Source organism: Acipenser ruthenus, unplaced genomic scaffold, assembly GCF_902713425.1.
Source record: "Acipenser ruthenus unplaced genomic scaffold, fAciRut3.2 maternal haplotype, whole genome shotgun sequence".
NCBI classification, from domain to species: Eukaryota; Metazoa; Chordata; class Actinopteri; order Acipenseriformes; family Acipenseridae; genus Acipenser; species Acipenser ruthenus.
The window spans coordinates 496,146-510,060 of NW_026708822.1; the positions used below are offsets into that span (position 1 = coordinate 496,146).

At 37.5% G+C, this 13,915-nt stretch overlaps 1 long non-coding RNA gene across 1 annotated transcript; it reads left to right on the top strand.

Annotated features, from left to right (window-relative positions):
- Positions 1–4,355: 4,355 nt before the first annotated feature.
- Positions 4,356–9,240, top strand: LOC131736195 (uncharacterized). Its single transcript, XR_009327999.1, has 4 exons — positions 4,356–4,500; positions 4,672–4,856; positions 7,989–8,108; positions 9,023–9,240. It is a non-coding gene; the product is annotated as an uncharacterized LOC131736195 (long non-coding RNA).
- Positions 9,241–13,915: the final 4,675 nt, after the last annotated feature.

The following is a 13,915-nucleotide window of genomic DNA, read 5'->3' on the forward strand; positions in this document are numbered from 1 at the left end:
GAAAAAGTGAGTCACACACGAGAACAAATATAACGGTGAAGGGTCTTAGACACTCTTTGTTATGTTATTATGTTTTGAAAGTTTGAAATAAACTGCGCATTTTTAAATAATAAACCCTGGCAACAGTGGCGTAGCCAGGATTTTTTTTCGGGAGAGGGTGGCAATGGTAACTTTTTTAAGGTGAATAGTCACAGTGGTGAAATTGGCAACCTGATTTCTTATTAGTGCATTGACGTTTTATTGTCGAAAAATAAAGAACTTTTTTTTAAAAAAAAGAAGATCCAATAACCAAATACACTGTTGTGCAAAATAGTTAAAAAGAGAGATTCAGTTCAGAACACTTCCGTTTAAAAACAAAAAAGGAAATACGAAGCAAAGGACTTGAACTTTTAACATGCGCATCAAATTTCACATTTTGATAATAAATAACTATATATAATTTCATTCGTACTTATGGTTGTTCATTTCACATTTGGTGTTCAAAGCAAAGCAAACCATTTTATTTAATTTCACAAATCCTGACTAATGTAATTACTCTTTGACTGACGCAGGACTGCCGATGGTACCTAATCTTCTGGAGGTTTGGGAGAGGAGGGACTTGTGCACACAGTTGCATTAACTACATTGTATAACTACAGCGCATTTAAACACACAAAAAAATGTACAAACAGCTGATCCAACAAAAAACTTGGGTTGATTGACAGCAAATCCAACCACTCATTTTTTTTGGTATCACACTGCACTGACATTCGCTGACGGACACGTTGTAGCCTAAACAAATAATCAGAATGAAAACAAGTAGGTAACCGAACTCAGGAATTGAAACAGTTTTGCCGGTTTTCTCTCAGCAGCGTCCAGAACTGCTTTCATTCTGATTTATTTCTTTAGTTTTTCAATTAATAACAGGTTGTACATTTACCACCACTCCATCTCCAAGACCTGGATGGACTTGGTTACCGTCCCTTGATGAAGCTGGCTGCACAATCCGTGAAAAATGATAATCTTATTAGTAGGCTGGCTGCTGGAGAGGTCAGCTGGCAATAAGATATGTCATGAGGCGAGTGCATTCTATGTAAATACATAGGCTACTCATTACATAGTAGATGTCCTCTACCACATCTATGTGTGTAGTAGCTAGGCTACATAGCATATACAGTAATGATAGCATATATGTTTCATGCATCTGTGTTTGGGGTTGAGCAAGTACAGCTTGCTTATGTATTCTCATTGGTTGATAGCAACGCGGTAAATAAAAAGTTCTTTCCGTGAGCGAAAAGAAAAATCAGCGCCGCCCATGCCACGTCCGCCCCGCTATAATGGGAGCGAAAAATATAACAATATTGCAATTTCTTACACCTGTTTCAGTGTGAACGATCCTAACACATTGTTTAAGCCACTGCCTGGCAGAAATCTGGGGGGGCACGTGACCAGGCGTGCCCCCCCTATGCGTCGACACTAACCCCGCCCCATTTAAATGATTTGGTTAGCCCCACCTCTTTAAATTATTTTGTTAACTCCACCCACTTTTAATGATTTGGTTAGCCCCACCCACTTTAAAATAGGCCGTGCATTAATAAAGTAATGCCCCCATACTTGTAACTATGCACTGCTCCAAGTTACTTTTTATTTATAACTCGCTATTAGCAAAAACAACCAGCTGTTGAGAAATTATGCTCTATAATCATCCTCCATTGGGACAATATAGACATGCATTGTTGCCAACCAAAGCACCAACTACATACAGTCAGCATTCGGTTATCTGTTACCCAGATACAGGTTGGTTGCGTTTTACCGCCCTGCATTAAGAATAAAATCAATCCCCATTTTATATATATACTGTATGTAAATAATGTCACAAATGAATGCACTTACCCGTCACACATGATTTCCGACTCCGTCTCCAGTTTTCTGATACAAAGCCCATCTATTCAGTTTTACAATGTACTTGTTATCTGTCACAACCCACTTTTTTTTTCTCCCATGCCAAATCAGTCTGTCTTTATTGTGCAGTTACACAGCACTTCCTCCAATTTCACATGACGAAAATGCAGCAAAAACAAAGTGAACGAGAAGCTACGCTAATGTAAAAGTCATTAAACAGTTTTAGATACTGTGATGCATTTTTATATTTCTTTTTAAATCTGTGATCTTTAGTTGCTTTTGTGCATTTTCATTTGCAAGTGAACTGTGACATTAGGGCCTTATCGAGCACTATGTTCTGCAATTTTAAATACTGGCTTTGGATACTGTTATAATTGTGGAAACTGGTGTTTTTTTTAAAATCTTTTGCTAAATTGCATTGCTTTTTGCCTTTTACGCAGTTCTGTGCATGGGTAACAGTGCCGTTTCTAGGTATAAGCGACATAAGCGACTGCTTAGGGCCCCCTGCCGCTAGGGGCCCCCCTAGCAATAAATAAATAAATAAATATATTTTCTTTTAAATTGATTTTCATAAATAATCACAGTGATCAGTTTTCAAATAATTTACAGATTTTGTTAGTGAGTGAGTCATGCCCAGGGCCATCATGGAATCATGCATCATTCATCAGCCTTTTGAATGAAAACTATTAAGTAGCATACTGTAACGTTAGTCACAATGGCAGAGACAAATGAAGAAGAAGACAATAGGAGGGGATGGGGCGTCCAGTATTTTCATATCTCAAAGTTGGCAACCCTATTCCAGACTTTGTTTTCACTGCCTTTTGTTAATAAAAGATGATGTTGCTGCTAACAGGTCCCTCTTTATTCTTTACGTCTTTATTTGTTCATTGTATGTTTGCTCGTACATATGTGTGCTCATACAAACATTTACAAGACAGTAGGCTTAAGCCTATGTTGGTTTGATGTCGTGCCAAGTGGAGTGGGCTACAGTGAAGGGAGGCCCCCAAATCAAATCCTGCTTAGGGCCCCCAAAAGGCTAGAAACGGCCCTGATGGGTAACATTTTGATATCATTTTGCTGTTGGGCCGTTAATGGGGAAATTTACGTACTGCTACAATACATACCAGATTTCAAAGTATGTACTGTATTACAGTTCACGTGTCCACAGTCATCTCTTTTGGCAAGTGATATTTTCAGAATCATATCATTCTGAATTAAAATACTTCTATTGAAAATATAGTACTGTTCCAACAAAACCAACTACAGTACATCTAAATGGAAGCCTACGTATTTTAAAACACAGTCCTTTCAGCTATGTATTTTTGACATTGTATCTTTTTTGTGTTCCCTGAAAAAACTGACAAGGGTTGGAACGGGCCAAAATAAAATAATCAGATATGTGTCACACTCGTTTAACTGTCACTGAAGTCAAATTTTTATAGGGTCGGATATGTGAGTGTTGACTGCAGGGTTGGCTGATTTAAATCAAGTCGATTGAAGTCACTGATTTAAATCAATAATTAAATCACTTGATTTAAAAACAAAAAACATTCATTTAAATCATTTTTTCATTTCCTACCTATTTTATATAGTTTCTCAAGGAAAATACATGAAAAGTATGTTTTAAAAACCTTTTATTAACAGAAACATCTTAAACTGTTACTGTCTATAAACTAAAACTCTTAGGGCTGTATTCTGATCACAGTGCAAATGCAAGTGCAAACGCAAAAGGAGTTTGCCCCAGATTCTGTGGCGCATAAATGGAGGGAAAATGTAAAAAAATACTACAATGAAATGGTATTCTGAAGACTTGCCTCGTCTTGCCCTGTTATAGAGCGCCTGCCCCATCATTAACATATTCACTGAAGCGATTCTGATGACAGTGCAATGGGGTCCCAAATAGACAATTGAGCACTGTGTTAAGACCCACTGAAACCGGGTTTATTTAGTGGTGCAATCAGGAACTTTAACAATTGAACACACTTGTACTGTAGCTGGTAAATAGAACAGAAGAGCAGCTTCTGAACTCAGGTCAAAGCACCTTAGCACATAGTTATTGAGTAATTGGAACATGAGCCACTCGGAATGATTACAAACATCTCAAAAGGTATTACAATTTCACTTGAAGCTGCTTACATAAATAAGGGACATTACAGGACTTACAAGAAATGTGTGAGATATAAACAAAAAGGATTTTACCCTTTTTAAAGTTGATTTTTAATGATGTGCTGTTTAGTTAGGTCAGATGTGTTATCCGGGATTGTCTCTCGAACACAAGTCAAGGTGATGGGACCTGTTGCTTTAGTAAAACAGCTAGAGTAAATATAAGTCTTGGCTCTCTGTCAAGAAAAGCAAAAACAAAATCAGAATTTAGCAGTCTCATTGGCAGGCATGTCAAGTCTCACTCCTAAAAGAAAGCACATGACCATGTATATTAAAGGCATATTCCTAAATTGTAATCCTCATTTTTTACCTTGACCTCTGCCAAGGACATTATATGACATTTGACACTTAAGCAAGACATCTCACAAGTGCAGACATACCCCCAAAATGTTTTCCGTTTCAGAGGAAAATACAACTGCAGTTCAGAAAAGACATTTGTTCATCCCCCAAAACTAGGTATGTTAACTCATCTTGTAGCCTAGTTGTAGTTTCTGTGCAGTAGGTAAACTGCTGTATATCTGCAATTTGTACTGAACTTTCTCTTTAGTATAATTGCTAGTTTTGTTAAAATAAAAAAAAAAACATGTTACCACCCAGTATTGTACCATAACCTCTATGTTTTGTAAGGTTTCTGACCTTTTGAGAGGAGCCCTAAACTAAGGTGTTATATAACCCCCTGCACCCTGCTTGTGGCTCAGTGTTGAGCTATGAAGATGAGGTCACTGCTGCTTGTCTGCCTGATTGTGGTCACACTGACTGTGGCTATTGCTGCCCCCAAGCAAGAGGGGTCTGAAACGGGCAAAGGAAAAAAGGTTGGTAGAAAGAAAATGTATATTAAAGAAACAGCACAGCTTACAAAAGGCCTGCAATGTTGTTCTTGTCTATTTTGTTTTGTTTTAAATAAATGACTATTATGATACATTAGAAAATATCGCTTTAAACTGTTTGCTGACAGGGTTTTGCTGGGGATGTTAACTAAAGGTTGGCTGTTTAAAAGTAAATGAAGAGTCTTGTTCTTGAAAGGACATTTCACACATTTCTATTGGAATTAAGCTGGGCAAGAGAAGAAAATCCACATTTTTACAGGCTTTATGGTTTATTTGCCATTTCTGAATTTGTCAAACAGAAGTTTAAAAATGCACTTAGTGACCATACTTGGAATACTATGTTGCTTCTGGTCCCTGCACTACAAAAAAGATAATGCGTCCCTAAAGAGATTAATCAGACGGGTCTTATGAAGATCTGTTACAGGAATAATGTAACTGTAGTCACTACTTAAAGCACAGCACTAACACCAGACCAGAGGACACCAATTGGTGGAGACATACTACACAGAGGTTGGTGATGGTATGGAATGGGTTACCGAGACATGTTGTTGATGCTGAATCACTGGGATCCTTTAAGACCAGACCTGACCAGGTTTTGAGATCAATCAGCTACTAGGAACCAGATAAGCACTTGTATATATTTTTGTGTTCAGATTTGAAAGCATAGTAGCACACGGGAAAACGGAAGCATGTCGTACGTGGAGTGGAAATGCATTTTAACAACAGTTTTAAAATGCAGCGGATTGCAGGTGCATTTAATGAGGACTGTAGCAGATCTGTCTAAATACTGCACACGTGCTATATGGTCATCTTCCTTATTCCTTACTTTAACCCAGTTTAGAACAACTGAATAGATCCTGCAGTTTTTACATAAAGCATCTCGAAATGTATTATTGCATAAATAGTAATAACAGGTTGTAGCAATGCAGTGTTACAAAGGGATTTATAATGTCTTTTAATTACTTAATAGTATGACACGAGGCTTGATACTAGTAATGTAAACATTTTGTTTTTCGTAAAAACCGTATTCCTGGATAAGAATTGTCAAAACCTTTAAATTGTAGATGTTTTATAAATTGGTCCTCGAACTAAAGTGTGGCCTACAGTTTTATGTTTGTCTGAAAAAAACAACTACAATTGGTATTTTTAATAATCATTAACATGTTCATTATTTCAATATACAAACATGCAGTATTTTGCAATTATTTAAATCCAATCTTCTCCACTGCAGTTAAACTATGGTTGTTTTTCCTATGCACTTGACAGTGGTGGTGGGTGTTTTTGCCAAAAACTGCTTTAAGTGTGTGATGCAGTGTTGTAAGATTTATTGACATTATGTTGATAATCAGAACAACAGGGTTCACTAACCTCGACTAGGTCAGGGTTAACACAGTTGAGCTCAGATGAAACAGCCCATTTGCAATGTACAGTACTGGGTGGCTATTGGTCATTCAGCAGTGTGATGCAAATACCTGCAGTTACCACAAAGCGCTGACCTGAGCACACTTGCTCATTTGCTATTCTAGTTTTCTCCCTGGGATGCTCGTACTTAAATATTTAATATAAATGGACTTTAGTTGGTATATAGGGGGCTGGTGTCTATAGAGTTAACACAAACTGTTTTACAATTTCTGAAAATGAAATTAATAAGTTGTGAGCGATGGGGATATAAATAGGCCCAATTAATCCCACACCTGCCGCACACCTTCTGTGAATGATGCAATTGTCAGCAAATGATTTACTGACCATCCCAATATAATTTAGGAGCAAAAGAAACATCTGTAATTGGCGTAATTACAGGGATTAATTATAGCATTGTTTCTTTACCGAATATCTCAATCGTCCTGCCTGGGGACAGACGTGAAGTTATGTATATATACATTTAGTGTGCCCAATTATTTTACCCCCGATTTTCTCCCCAATTTGGAATGTCCAATTATTTTTTCTCCTCATCGCAGCAATTCCTTACACAGCTCAGGAGATCCAAAGGTTCAGTGGGCGTCCTCCGATCCCACAACCAAACTATTATCCTCTTTTACACCCAGGAACTCGAGAGCGGATGTCAGCAAGCTACTGACCTCTGGAGGACAAAGGCCAGCCCTGCAGGTGTCCGCTTTTGAGCTCACAGGGCGCCTGGCCAGCAGGGTTCACTGTAGCGCAATGAGGAGAAACAGTCCCTTTTGTTTTTGCTTCCCTAACCCACGGGAGTGCCAGAGCCAATGTTACGCTCCCTTTGGAATTCACAGCGAAGACCGACAACTTTGCACAGCCAGGACGCGAACCTGTGCTGTATGACCACACAACCACGCTTTTACCAGGTGAGCCACTCGAGGACCCCCTGATAGTGTTTTTGAGGTTAAGATTCATTTAAAAGTTATAACTAGCTCTTTATTTTATATATATATATATATATATATATATATATATATATATATATTGCACCAGGATGACTGAACAAAAGGAAAAGTGAAACGAAGAAACTGTAAAAAATGACGACTGGACACCAACCACTAAAAGCTGGTAATTTTAAACTTTAAAGAGATAGTTTATACCCTCTAAGCGGGCAATTTCTAATCTCTTTATTCATGCCACTGTCTGGTGCTCCAAGGGAGACTACAGTTGGATTTTTATACCAGCTCTGTTATCCCCAGCTGGGGATGAAATCCATTGCGAAGGGGATGAAGTGGAGGTGGCTGTACACACACACACACAATTTGTTACAAACTGTTTATCCAATTGACAGGAAACTTAGCATCAACATTATAGAGTATACATTAATGATAATATACAAGATTGTGAATGTCACACAGTTTTACATACATCTGGATAATCCCTCATCAGACTGTGATTAAACATTTCATTGCTAATTCTTATTCTATCCTGTACATACTGTTGATATGTCATGTTCATCGTTTAGAGTTTACGTGGCAGGAGATGTATATGTATACATAAGCATAGGCAAATTGTAAGCATGGCAAATTCTTTGTTGAGATTTAGTAATGTCTTTCTCAAAGAGACCCAAGTGTAAATGTTTGTCGTAAGCACCATGGATAATAGCATTTACATAATGTCCCGTGACAAGAAATTACATCTAAAATACAAATGTATTTTTTTCAGATTTGTAAAAAAAGACCTGCTTCTCCTGGTGTTGTATCCTTGCTGGACGGAGATGGTGAAGATGCTGGAGGCGGCCAAGCCAGCACAGTATGGGGTAGATTTGACAAGGGACAAGAAAAGGTAATTAGAATTACAACGTGATGTTTAGGAACCCGCATTAGAGAGACAGATAGATTCAAATTATTATTTTTCTCTGTCCCCTTACATTTGTATGCTGTTTGAAATCATATTTTTGTAATAATCTGTTTTCAGGATATGCCATAGACCTAGGTTAGATGAGCCAAAATGTCTTTATATCAGTAGTAACTGTGTATAGCCAGGTATACAATCGGAAACTTAATTCACTTTTGAGTTATTGTCTATGTTTGGTACACAGCTTATCTTCCTGATTTTATTTTTATTTTTTTTAACTTAGGTTCCATTACCAGTGCTGTCCCATAAAAATGAACCATTTTCCTGCCACATTGTTTCACCCTCTGGACATATCAATGATTCAGATCTTTTACACATATCCATCTTATATGGATGTTTTGTGTTTTGTTTATAAAAAATGTGTAAATGTGTAAAGGACTAGGGGTTGTGGTGTTTGTCTGAAGTAAGAGAGTGGTGGTGTAACATCAAATCATTTGCAGCACGAATAAGTCACAGTCACTGGCCATGTCATGCACACTTATTTCTAACTCATTGGTTGATCGAAAATAAGTTTAACATGCAATGGAGTAGTTCATTGGTTTTATACGCTCCCTTTAAAGATGTAATAAACAATCTCATCCAGTGGGATCTCTTTTCAGAGTGTGCAGTAGCAGAAGGGGATTGTGGGAATGTGTGGAGCTAAGGAAGGTAGAAGGAGATGCGCAGTAGAAACCCTGGGATATGTTTACACAATGAACTAATTTATGGATGAATATCGTTGGTGTTAATTAAAGTTAATAAGACAAAATATTTTAGTGTAAAATTATACTTGATGGTGGGGTACTGCCTTTTTTAATTTTTACAGAGATGTCATTTTTTAAATCTTATTGCTATCTTACCAGAAGGCCACCTCCCCTCCAGACATTCCGACCAGAGAAAAGAGACAATTCGAAGCCAACCCAAAGAGACGTCCAAGACCTTGTCTGGGCTGCCTATCTGTAATATCAGCTAAAAAGGAGGCTCCTGTAACAGTAAGTTATCTTTCCTGTAGCCATTCCCTAGACTGCAGTGTTATGTGGCACTTCATTACCAAATCAATCAGAAAACATGTCACCTTCAGTTAGTCCATTTTTTTAATTTGTTTTTTAAAAATCAATTAAAAGATATTTAAACTTGTCAGTTTTTGTTTACATTGCATTATTTTGGAACTCTTAATACAATTATTGATAATAGAAACAACTTTGCAAATGCCATTACTATTTTCAGATTCCTAGGATGAAACCGTTGGCCATAGCAACAGGAAAAACTGATTTAGCACACTTTGAAAAACAATATTGAAAATATTAAAACAATCAGCTCTATCACAATGACCTCAGTGAAACCCAGCGTGGTTGCGGGATGATACAAAATCCATTGTAATGAACAATAAGTGAAATGCCGGGGGTCCCGAGTGGCGCATCCAGTAAAGGCACTCCACGTGCAGTGCAGGATGTGCCCTATAGTCTGGACATCGCGAGTTCGAGTCCAGGCTATTCCTTTGCCGACCGAGGATGGGAGCTCCCAGGGGGCGGCGCTCAATTGGCCCACGCTTCGGAGGACAGCGTGTGTTTGTCTTCGCCCTCCAGAGTCAGCCCTGGGGTGGTAGCGGTGAGCTGAGCATAATAAAATAATTGGCCATTCCAAATTGGGGAGAAAATAATAAAAAATAATTGGCAACGACTAAATTTATAAAAAAAAAAAAAAAGTGAAATGCTTCAGTTTTTACAAGCTTGATTAATATGCCCCTATTTACCAGATAGAGGGGTCTACTATTCAATGGTTCTATAGAATGTTGACACACGCTGATGAAAAAATAGCACCATCTAGATTTCTTCCTTATCAAGCAACTAAATCAGACACCATATATCTTGTGATCGTAGCAGATTTTGCCCATTTTGAGGATAAGTGATACCAAACATTAAACAAACTACATGGGAAGTTTTATTAAAAGGATTCTCACCTTTCCCCAGCATACAGCTGATCCTGTCCTAATGTGAAGGTGGATCCAACAAGTGACGTCGTGATCCTGCCAGTCGAAGTGCAGAAAAATCACAGTCAAATGCATGTTGGCCTGATAACCAAATATTGTTCTTTTTTTTTTTTTTTTTTTAATCCTGCGCTAGTAAATCATGTATCTGTGTCAGGATAGCATATACAGCATGCTCATGCCTAAGTAAACAAACATTTTAAGAACATAAGAAAGTTTACAAACGAGAGGAGGCCATTCGGCCCATCTTGCTCTTTTGGTTGTTAGTAGCTTATTGATCCCAGAATCTCATCAAGCAGCTTCTTGAAGGATCCCAGGGTGTCGGCTTCAACAACATTACTGGGGAGCGGGTTCCAGACCCTCACAATTCTCTGTGTAGAAAAGTGCCTCCTATTTTCTGTTCTGAATGCCCCTTTATCTAATCTCCATTTGTGACTCCTGGTCCTTGTCGAAAAAGTCCCCTGGGTCGACATTGTCAATACCTTTTAGCATTTTGAATGCTTGAATCAGATCACCGCGTAGTCTTCTTTGTTCGAGACTGAATAGATTCAATTCTTTTAGCCTGTCTGCATACGACATGCCTTTTAAACCCGGGATAATTCTGGTCGCTCTTCTTTGCACTCTTTCTTGAGCAGCAATATCCTTTTTGTAACGAGGTGACCAGAACTGAACACAATATTCTAGATGAGGTCTTACTAATGCATTGTAAAGTTTTAACATTACTTCCCTTGATTTAAATTCAACACTTATCACAATATATCCGAGCATCTTGTTGGCCTTTTTTATAGCTTCCCCACATTGTCTAGATGAAGACATTTTAATAAAGAACAAAAATAAAAATCACTTTGTTCTTGAGTTTATTTTGGTATCTTTTGAAATTGGTATTCTTCTTGTGTGTGTTTGTGTATATGCATGTGTGTGAAGGATGTGGGTTGGTGGGAGGGTGTTCATTTTAATGGATTTATGTCTTTTTAAGACAGAATGCTTTTGACAGCTGTTTTGTTGTGTTCACAAAGCTTTAACACTTGAATAAGTCCTTGAGAATTTCATGCAATCTTTTAAAGGTTTTCTGACCTGTAAATTAGTCCTACAACCACACAATGTCAGTGGAGTACACCTAATATGTGTAATTAACAATAATTAAACATTACCAATTTTGACATGATGAATTAACACACAGAAAGGGCTAATGACTAATCAAGCTTTAAATCCAATTTCTTAAAGGCTTAAAAAAATTAGAGTGGTTATCTTCTTTCTTGGATTTGGGATTTCTATTATAATATTTTTATTTAAGTATTTCTTCAAGATATAGGCAGTGCCATTTACAGTGTGGCCCTGAATCTTGGATTACTAGCCTCCTTGAGGATCTTTAAAATACATATTCCTGCTCGAGCAATATTTTAAAAAAATATATCTCTGGTTGCAATTTGGTTTTTAACATCAGGGAAATTATTCATCTATATGCTAAGGGTTGCAACTTTAAGATCTCTTTTTTCAGTAATTTCAAATGTCTGTCTACTAAAGCCTTTCTATAATGTTCTAAAGATAAATGGCAGATTATGAAAAATATATTGTCGTCACAGTGCATGACTGCAAATGGGTACTGATGTACATTTTGTAATCTGGCACAGTCATGTTTTTTTTCTTTTTCTAAAACCAAAAGCCTTGATTGCCTCAATTTCTATAGCTATAATTACTCATTAGCCAATAGTTAATGTGTTAATAACTTATTTATTCTTTAGATCAGTTTATGGGGAATTTGTATTTGGTCATGTGGACATCTGGAGGTTATAGGACGGACTGACTTATCATTATATATATATATATATATATATATATATATATATATATATATATATATATATATATATATACACAGTGACACTCAAAAGTATTCACCCCCCTTGGACTTTTCCACATTTTATTGTGTTACAAATGGAATCAAAATGGATTTAATTAGGAGTTTTTGCTACTGATCAACACAAAAAGTGAAAAGTGAAAAATAAAATCTACAAATTGTTCTAAATTAATTACAAATATAAAACTGAAAATAATTGATTGCATAAGTATTCACTCCCTTTGCTATGACACACCTAAATAAGCTCTGGTGCAACCAATTGTCTTTAGAAGTCACATAATTAGTTGAATGGTGTCCACCTGTGTGCAATTAAGGTGTTTCACATGATTTCAGGTTAAATACACCTGTCTCTGGGAGGTCCCACAGTTGGTTAGTACATTTCCTAACAAAAACTACATCATGAAGATGAAGGAACATTCAAAGCAAATCCGGAATAAGGTTCTTCAAAAGCACCAATCGGGTAGGATATAAGAACATTTCCAAGGCATTGAATATCCCCCGGAGCACAGTAAAGTCCATTATTAAGAAATGGAGAGAATATGGCACAACTGTGAATCTGTCTAGAAAAGGCTGTCCTCAAAAACTGAGTATCCGGGCGAGAAGGGCACTAGCCAGGGAGGCCACCAAGAGGCCTATGGCAACTCTAAAGGAGTTACAGTCTTCCACGGCTGAGCTGGGAGACACTGTGCATACGGCAACAATAGCCCGGGTGCTTTACAAAACTGGCCTTTATGGGAGAGTGGCAAAAAGAAAGCCATTGTTGAAAAAAACTTGCATCAAATCTCGGCTAGAGTTTGCCAGAAGGCATGTGGGAGACTCTGAGACCAAGTGGAAGAAGATTTTATGGTGTGATGAGACCAAAATAGAGCTTTTTGGCCACAACGCTAAGCGCTATGTTTGGCGCAAGCCTAACACCGCACATCATCCTGAGAACACCATCCCTACCGTGAAGCATGGTGGTGGCAGCATCATGCTATGGGGATGCTTCTCTGCGTCAGGGCCTGGAAAGCTCGTGAAGATGCAAAAATTGCAGTGTCCAGATGTGCAAAGCTGGTAGAGACTTATACAAATAGACTCGTGGCTGTAATTGCTGCCAAAGGTGCCTCTACCAAATATTGACTCAAGGGGGTGAATACTTATGCAATCAATTATTTTCTGTTTTGTATTTGTAATTAATTTAGAACAATTTGTAGATTTTATTTTTCACTTTGACATTATGGACTTTTTTGTGTTGTTCAGTGGCAAAAACTCATAATTAAATCCATTATGCAGCTGATGCATAGTTCACTCACCCTAGTCTCTGTAAGTCCAGAAGTTACATAAATATTAAGTATTATTTAATCCATCAATACTTCAACATTCGTAAAAGATCTTCACTCCAAATCTCACTTTATAGGCTTTACAGTACACCAAACTGCTATATCATTCTCTTGCTGTTTTGTGAGGTTTTTGAAATTGAGAGGAGCCCTAAGCTAAACTGCTATATAACATCCTGCAACATGCTTGTGGTTCAGTGTTGAGCTCTGAAGATGAGGTCACTGCTGCTTGTCTGCCTGCTTGTGGTCACACTGACTGTGGCTATTCCTGCCCCTATGTAGAGGGGTCTGAAACAGACAAAACAATGAAGGTTGGTAGAAATAGATAAAATTGTATTCTTAAAACTATGTATTTATTTGCATTACTTATTATTTAAACTGAACAAAATTAACTCTAATGAAACTCGTATTTCTAACTTGAGACATAGTATCCATTGAAAGTTAATTTCTGCAAATATATGGTAGTTCCATTCAAGGTGAAACAACTTCTAACGTAAGAAAGAAAAACATTTTACTCACTTGCAGGCAATATTCCCATATTCTAGATATTTATCTTCTAGGGTAAAACCACAAGAAACTAATCCAGGTAGACCAG